Raw genomic sequence first — 9,531 nt, 5'->3', positions numbered from 1 at the left:
CAGATTAGTCGTCATTGATATTATGCGGCTCTTTCACAACTTTAAATTCACTACTGCGATCTCCACAGCGTGCTGTTCTTATTGTTGCCGAGTGGTCACGATTCGCGTGAAAACACTGAATATGACTGTCTAGACTTCCCAAACTCTGCCCTGCTGCACCCAGTAAGAACAGAGAAAGGACTGTAAGAAAGAATCTGTTCCCTCATCAGTAGAAATTAGTGGACAGCGGTTTTCAGCACCACGGACAGCGACCCCACGCTGCCTCAAGGCCTCAGCTCGAACGTGTGCGTCGCACTACATTTCGCGTGAAACAGTATGAAATACAAAGTCTACTGCTGCATGAACGCGATGGCACCACGGGATACGTATTTTTATAGCCGTTGATCATCTTGAAAACATTTTCCCTGCATTTCCATATCTTTTTGCGTGTTACGTCAGGGTTTTTGCAAGGACCGAGTAACCCTATTATATGACTATATGAATAGCCCTATTATATGATTGACTGTGTTGGGCTTTATTGTATAAAGTCTGGTTTAGATTAGAATATAAATATATTTGGTCCATCGGTTTTCGAGAGTTTAAACATTGTGTCCATTCTTGTTCTTACACTGACATTGTTTATGTGCTTGGTATAAGGTGCTTGTGTGTTTCTCCTCCTGCTATAAATGATGTTTACATTTTTGCCTCAAGCATTTTACATACTATCGCCTTAAATGATAAAAAAGCCACCGAATCCAGCAGTAATGTCTTTCATTAAGGCATGGACGGAAGGAGGGGTGTATGAACGTGACGTCAATGCAACTGACGCAGCTTTGGATAAAGGAGGAAACAGAAAATTCTTATTTTCCATATATACACAATTGTATTGGATGAGTTTGTTAATATCGTTTTGATGCAAGTAACTGGGGAATAACACGTTGCTCAAATCAGTTGATCAGTCCATCAAAAAAAGAAAAAAAAAGAGTCAGTTTCATTCGAATAAAAGCAGAAATCAGGATAAGTTTTTCTTCTAAAGGGTGCCATGTCTCCATACCCGAGTGTCACGATCCTTTACGCAGACCGCGTTAGAGAGAAGATGTGAACGCGCATGTCATTGTGATCACGTGCTATTCCTCTGAGGAGCATTTGTGAGTGCCTCTTTTTTTCTCCTAGTGCTCTAAAAATAGTAACAGCGATCCAGAAATAGACAGGGGTATCACCCTCATATACAGCCTTCGTTTTGAGGCATAAAAACACACCAGGACGGCACGTTATGTCCTCTCGTTGCGTCCTTGAGATATTTCCTTGTAGTATTATTGAACGTTTCGTTCAGTACTGACACAATGCATTCTTCTCACCGAGGGTTCCCTCCACCGGCGAGACCTCTCGCTCTCCTGGTGACTTAGGTTGCATGTTCTGTATAAATACTGTATGTATTTATGGACGGTTTTGAATAGTCACATAATTCTGCAAGCGCAGGATTAGTTATGGCAAGCCAGGGAATCACCCCGTTTGCTGTTCAGTGAATGAGGCTGGAAGTGGATCACACTGGAGCTTGCTCTCAAATACGAAAAAATATTTCCTATTAATGAACTATTATTGTGAGTCGTGGCTGCTATCATGATGAAGCCTCCATTATATAGAGGAGCTGTCCGCCATCAGTAGTGCTGAAATCAGCTGACTTTCACTCACAATGTTGCAGCTAAAGTGTCCAGTCCAAAGGTCCAGTTGTTACGAAGAAAAAAAAGACGATTCACTCTAGACCTTTAGTAATGAATAAAACTGCCCTCTCGGGTCCTTCATCTTGTGTAAATTGTTGTAGGCAGAGCGTTTTCTGGTCTTTAGAGCCTGTTATTCCACACACTGAAACTGCTTTTGTAAATATATGTCCATTTCAGTAAATTGGTTAATTCAAGTTAATTCAGTATATCACATATGTTTAATAATTTATTCCCTGCACGGGATCCTGAGGTTAGTCTGGTAACCCTACTGAAAACGTAATCTTAAACCAGTTTAAAATTAGTTGCTTGTCTTAAGCCTGGCTAGACTTTATTGAGTTGATCCACCACCCTGATGGAAAACGCAAACCAGCTTGTGAATCCCTCTAACAAGGACATGTGAGAAACCATTGAACCTCAAGATCATGTAAATGGTGGCACCTTAGATGTTTTGTTTTTTTTTTGGAAGGAAAAGCCCTCAATGATTTGTGTATTAGGCAAAGCATAAAAATAAGCAACGCTGATTTGTAAACAGTTCGGTTTGTTTATAGACCCAAGTGCGTGGTCTTTGTGAAACCAGTTCGCAGCTGTAAAATCTCGGTCATACATATGGTTTATGTTTATCACTTCAAAGACCAATCAATTCTTCACGTTTGCCAAACGTACGAAGTGGGCAAGAGTCCAGTGCTCCTTAGTAATTCATTTTTGGCGTTCAGTTTAATCGGAAACAGCACAGATTGGCGAGTCGTGACTGCTAAAGTGAGTAATGCGCGTCGGCTGCGTCAGTAGGGGCAAAGCGCTGGGTGCCGGAGACAGATGGAGGGAATCGTGACTGACTGGAGACTTCCACAAAAGAAACCACAACCTCATCATGTCTCATTCAGAGCGCTATCTGTTACGATTAGACTTAAATGTTATGGTCTCGCTGTTCTCCCCTGTAATCTCAGTCCTGACCTTGGAATCCGGAGGCAGTTTAACACATTCAGAGAAAAGCGAGAGCAGGGCTCTCTGAGTTTATGTGTGCGTGTGTGCTCGTGCTCGTGAAGAGGACGAGGTTATTTTATGGTTGTGTGTGTGTGTGTGTGCGCGTGAGTGCGATAGATGTGTGGGGTATCCAAATATAGCCAGACTCAGAGAATGATGTTCATTATTTTATGAGACAAGGAAAGGAGGAAGCTTTGGTAACTACAGACCTAGTACACAAGGATCTTGGGGAACTTGTGGTAAGTGTCCAGTTGGATAATTTTGATATTTATTGGCGGTGGTGGTAATGAGTAGTTGAAAAGGATATATGCATTTTGTATTTGAATGAATCGTTCCAGATGCTTTGATTTGATACTCTTAGATTATCACCAGGAAAACATCCGAAACCCGTATAATATTACACTTTCATCACTAGATATGTAGACACGACAGGCACGTTCGGATTTTGAAAGCGCGCTTTGCAAAGGCAACAATGAAGGAAATTTATTAAATACATTTCGCACACCGGTGGAGAATTAGTTTTCTATATTTTTTCCTTTTTTCAAAAAGGGGGGTCCCTGTGTGAGAAGAGCACGGATTGGTCGAATGACGAGTTTTCGCATGCTCCAATGAAATCCTTCACTGCTCTCTATTTACTGTGAGCTGGAGCGCAGTAATTCCCCTCCTTCAACAGATCTATCGACTGACAGGAGTAGATCAGCTTTTTGCTTAACCACATCACGAACAGGAGAATATGTACAGTATGACCATAAGAACGGCATCGAAGGACGGACAAAATGACGGTGCACGGGCTCGAAAGGGAAGGGAGTCGTACACGAGCGGATTCTGTTCATTTCTGCGCGAATGTGTAGAATTGGTGGCTGCTGCACACGGTCCGGCCATTGGCTACAACAACATGGACTGTTAGTAATTATGGACCAAGCCTGCTACTCAGATGTCACATTCAAAGCGTATGGAAAAGTCTTTCACGAATCTTTTTGCGGTCTGGGCTTGCTGTTCTCAACTATCAATGGGAAGCCCTTACCCCAAAAAGCATTTGCGGAGGGCACACACAGCGAATAATAGAAGAAAGCTCTCTCTTACTTCTGCTCTTGGACTATCATCATTCTCATCGCCAGAATGGCAAACGTTGCAATTCTGATGAGTTATCAGCCTTTGTGGTATATATATTATTTTTTTATTTTTTTAAATTGGAAATAAATAAATGAAAACAAAATCTGCGGTTTTCACTATTTTCTTTCTTTTTTGAGTCTGGCACACCCTTTCAGTACCAAGTGGCTCCAACCGCGCCTTACCAATTTAACGTGATTTATTTCTGAATTTTAAGAGTAATGGTTGGGGTCTGCATGCTTACTATAGCTAAAATAAAGGATGCGATGCTTGACGCTTTTATCATGTGAATAAACAACTGAATTAAAGCTCAAATGCAATAAAAGGAATATTACATCTGGATCGTGACATCCTATTTGGAGTTTTGCAGGAACACAGCTGACGCGCGCGCAGGTGCTGTTGCATACAGCTCGTGGAACATCAGTTGTGTTTGGAGAGTTACTATACATTTTCCAAACACGATTCGTGGCACTCCTCTGTGACTTCTTGTTAAATACAATTAAAAACACGCGTGTATAGGAACATGTTTCAAAATATTTGCTTGGAATCCCAACTTTAGACCAGTAGTGTCACGTGCAATTTCTTACCTGTGCTTAAAATAAAAAAAAAAACGGGGCCAGAATTTTGTTGTCCAGACATAACATATAGACTATGGCTAGTTCACACTTACCATAACAGTTCATACACTGTAAAATTATTTTTAGAAGTTGTAAATAAAACAAATATTATTAGAATACAAGGTAAATACAACTGATGTCTTAAAAGATAAGTTTATATAAGTTTGTCACTTGGAGCTTCTTTGTAATTAATTGTGAAATTTACTAACAATTTCTGACTGAAAATTGTTTCTAGATCAAATTTTGGTCAGTGCACACAGATTAAATGCATACACAACTAAGACAGTCTTGATAATCCACTCAGACGTCCTAACATTAGATTTATCCACACTTCATCAGGCAAATCACACACTCTCTATTATAACTTTTAAGGAAATCTAACTCAATAATTTTATCATTGTTATCATGGAACAGTATGAGAGCCTCTGATAATATAATGTATCAGTGTAAAGATGCAACAGTATAAAGGTGCAGCCGTGCTGTAAGCATGATAATGCATCATTGAAGCAGTTAACCATCACAGCAATATTATAACGTTTTTAAGTTTTATTTTGCTACATGTTCTTCAACATTTTGTTTTGAGGTCTGCAAATAGTAGATAATATGCGATCTGGCATGCTTCCTTATTTCAAAATATGCTATGTAATGTGTGACATTTAAACTTTGTTTGGCACTAAGGACCATCAGTTTAATAAGGAGCAAAGTCACAGTGACTCTGTAATTTAATGGACTATTTGACATTATTTGGTTTCGTAAAAAAAAAAGGAATAATAATATGCTAATTCATGAGTCATAAGTGTGTATGTGTACTGTATGTGCTGGCAGCACTTTCCCGTGAGCTTATCTCTAATTATCATAGTCAACAAAAATGTCCTAAAAAAAAAAAAATATCCAGACTAGTTATGATGATATTGTGCCGTCTGTGTTCAGGCCTTTTCACATTCTTGATCCATTTCATGTTCCATCCATGTTCTATAATCAAGCAGAAATAACACACTAAAGTAAATCACATAGTCTTGTCAAGCAAAAAAACTAATGTATAACAATAATGCATGTTAATTTGTGTGCAGGTTATTTCAGCCCCAGGGTTTGAGGGAAGCATACAGACACACACACACACTCAAAGTCACACACACTCAAACTCACACACACACACACTCAAACTCACACACACACACACACACACACACACACACACACACACACACACACACACACACACACACACACACACACACACACACACTTTTTCACTTTTTTGTGAAAAGTGGGGACATCCCATAGTCGTAATGGTTTTTATACTGTACAAACTGTATATTCTATGGCCCTTCACTAACCCTATACCTAACCCTAACCCTCACAGGAAACTTTGTGCATTTTTACTTTCTCAAAAAAAAAAAACTAATTCTGTATGATTTTTAAGCGTTTTGAAAAATGGGGACATGGGTTATGTCCTCATAAGTCACCCTCTCCTTGTAATACCTGTGTCATACCCATGTCATTATACAGAGTTGTGTCCTGATATGTCACAAAAACATGCCCCCCCACACACACACAGAGAGGGAGGAATGGGAATCTGAGTTAACAGATCAGGACAGCCCATGCCTAAATAACAGATGCCAAGCACATAAATAATAGCATTTTGTGTGTGTCTTCTCAAATGCTTGTTATCATTTATTTTATAGCTGCTGGATAACCTCAATGGATTACCTTTTCTTTGTCTTCTTTTTATGATGCTGCAGATTGCAACCAGGTGCACTGATTGCATATTTAGTCTAAATGTTAAGATTTATTAATTAAGATAATTGTTCATTTTTGTTTATTCGTTTGTTAGTTTTCAAACTAAAATATGACATGAGTTTGACTCCTGTCCTCTGACTCTCTGTTTAAGAGGTTACACGCTTGTATGGTAACCACTCTAAACCATGTATACAAACAATGGATTTTTATTTTGTATTAACTCATTAATAAGAAAATAAATGTTTACAATGACAAATGGTGTTTTCATTCTCATAAATTTTTGCAATGGGTAAAGTATTTAGATCATCTAGACTGGTTCATTTGTTTAAGTAAACACACCACATATCAGGTTCAGCCCAGATGATCCTCATGTTGTGATATCCAGCACTGTTAATACCATTTCAACTTACAGCTTATTATAGATCATATCTGTCACTATATGAACAATATAATGTCTTTCAGAGTGTTTCTTAAAATAATATTTTCAGAAGCAACGTTTAAGTTGTCTATGCATTAGTGCCTATGCCTTTCTATTGTTAGATTTGTAAAAGGTTATTTTAAAATCTGCCAAGTAAATTATTAACCATGTAAGAAGCAATGTGATGTTTATAAAATTACTATGACTTGTATAGGAAGCCTTGATACAGTACTTTACACGTGTACATACCAAATTAATAAAGAAAGTACCAAAGGCTGCAAATGTATCTGATTTTATTGATTTTTTCTTTCTTTCTTTCTAACCTAAGCAATATATTATAGTCCTCTAATCTCAGCATCCATGTCATTCAAACAAGGGATCACTTTTTTTTCTTTCTATAACAGACTTGCTTTTTTTCTGGTAGTTTTCTATTGTATACAGTATCAAAACACATTAGGATTTTTTTCACCATTTGTCTTAAAGTGCTGCAATGAGATTCAGATTATGCTGAATTTATTTAAAAAGATATGGATTCTCGTTATATGTAATATCTGATAAAATGTCTTATGCTTGATAAGATTTATCACACACACACACACACACACACACACACACACACACACACACACACACACACACACACACACACACACACACACACACACACACACACACACACACACACACACACACACACATTGTTCTTGAAATCATGACATTAATTTAAGATATTATGCACTTTTCAGGATTAAACCATTTTGAATACTGAGTAAGGAATGCACCTACCAAAAATAATACTCACAGCTGAGAACTGGCGGCACTTTTTCTCACTAGTCACCTTAATCTTATCTTTACAGACCAGTCGTTTCTGTCTGCCATTTTATAGATTTTATATTTTGACATTTTAAATTATATATTTTCAGAGCTACCGAATTTACAAATAATACTGTACACTGAATGACTGTAATCTGATAATAAAAATACTTCTTTTAAGGTCTTTGTAATTACATTTTACCCATATACATTCTTTTCAGGAGGCATCTAAAAAATGATCTAGAATGTAAAAAATAAATAAACTAAAACATCTTCCTTTTCCACTTAAATATAACACATATGGACTATTAAAATGAGCTGTATCAGACTGAAACAACTGCTAAAACATGTTAAAACTGAATTGTCTTTGTTTGAAATATTTATTTATACTAGAGAGCTTCTGCTAACAACAATGTTCATTCATAATAAGTCATTTTATTAGAATTATTTTGTTTAATTGCTGTTATTAGTGACATTAGTGACCACATTCACTACCTCTTATGAATTTAGTTACATTAAAACCTGCAGCTTTATGCACCTAACATTAATGTAGATAAATACTTGAGGACTCAGAGAAAAAAAGAAATAACTGAAAACACAATTTATTTGTTATGTCTGTTCTCAGTTCAAAAATTCTTCAAAGATTTTTTGTCTTGAACATTTATGCTTGTTATTATAATTTTAAACGGTGTAGATTTTATGATATTGTGTCATTTCATGCCCCCCAAAAAACTGACGAAAAAGCAAACAAATCTGAGGTTGGAGGGAATTTGGCAAATTTAACATAAACATACACACATACAGTCACACGGACACACTGAGACTAATCAGTCACAGGTAGAGCTGTTTAAAATATTTTGGGTGTCATTCCAATCTGCCTATCCAAATCATGTAATTAGGAAACATGGAAATGTCCTTTCTGTCTGACATGCAACATATAGTCAAATATGGATCCAGGATTGCCAATACAAATCAAAAGAGCCAGATACATTTATGTGTTAGTTTAATTTTGACTGTGGCATATTCAAAATGAAAGCTCAATCAGAACACTCAATGCTGGCATTCATATAAAATGTTAAACAAGTTGTCCTACAGTTTGTGCACGCATACCTTCATAAACATTTTGTCCCATCATGTAAATGCTGTTTATGGTTTATTAAAATGCCCAAATTCACACTCATCTGGCCTGCGTTTCCCAAAAGCACTGTAAGCTTCGTAAAAAAATATTTGCATCAATAATCTGTCTGTCAATCCTTGAGCACAAAATGACTGAAAAGTCCCTGGCACTTAATGTTACTTAGAGTAATTATTGTTTTTAAGGCTTGGGTTAAGTGTGCTAATAAAACTTGTCTTTATTTAAATATAATAGAAGTTTATTATGATGTACATGTATGTTTTAGGTGCGTGCGTCCATGTTCAAGGACCTGAGATTCAGTAAAAGATTGTGTAAATGAAAATGCACTGTGAAAAAGACCAATGTACAAACTTTGAATGCTCTTGTGTTTAGCATGAAACATTTTTTTTTCAGAAACTGTAGATGAGTAAATAAAAAAATAAGACAAAAACCTGAGAAAACTGAAGCAATTACAAGCAGTATGTAAAGCACGCAAATTAAATAAACAGTGGGCTATTAGTGGGAACCAATGAGAAAATAAATAATATTAATAATTAATAATAAACAAGTATAGCGCTTCTATAGAAGTTAGAAGATGTTCATAATATTTGCCTGAAATATCTTATGATTTTTTTGTTAAATATCACATATTAACTATTTTGAATATTTTCATTAAACATGTTACTTTGACTGCTGAGCTATCATCAAACTTAACCTAAACCACACACGCGCACGGACGGACGGACACACACACACACACACACAATTAAATGGAGACATTACATAGACTTCTGTTGGGTTTATATACAGACAGTTATACATTTTATAAGCTAACCCTAACCCACACTAACAGAAAACTTTCAGAATTGTTACATTTTAAAAACACTTTGTTTACTTTATTTTTATACCAGTTTTACAAATGAGGATGGCCCCAAAGGCAGGGTTTTGGAGATTCTGTAAGGTTTTGATCACCTTTGGTCCAAATTAATCTCCAAAATATGGTTAAGTAGGCACACACACACACACACACACACACAC

Source organism: Carassius auratus, chromosome 32 (assembly GCF_003368295.1).
Source record: "Carassius auratus strain Wakin chromosome 32, ASM336829v1, whole genome shotgun sequence".
Classification (NCBI taxonomy): Eukaryota; Metazoa; Chordata; class Actinopteri; order Cypriniformes; family Cyprinidae; genus Carassius; species Carassius auratus.
The sequence above is the reverse complement of the archived record's forward strand: the minus strand, read 5'-3'. Positions refer to the sequence as shown.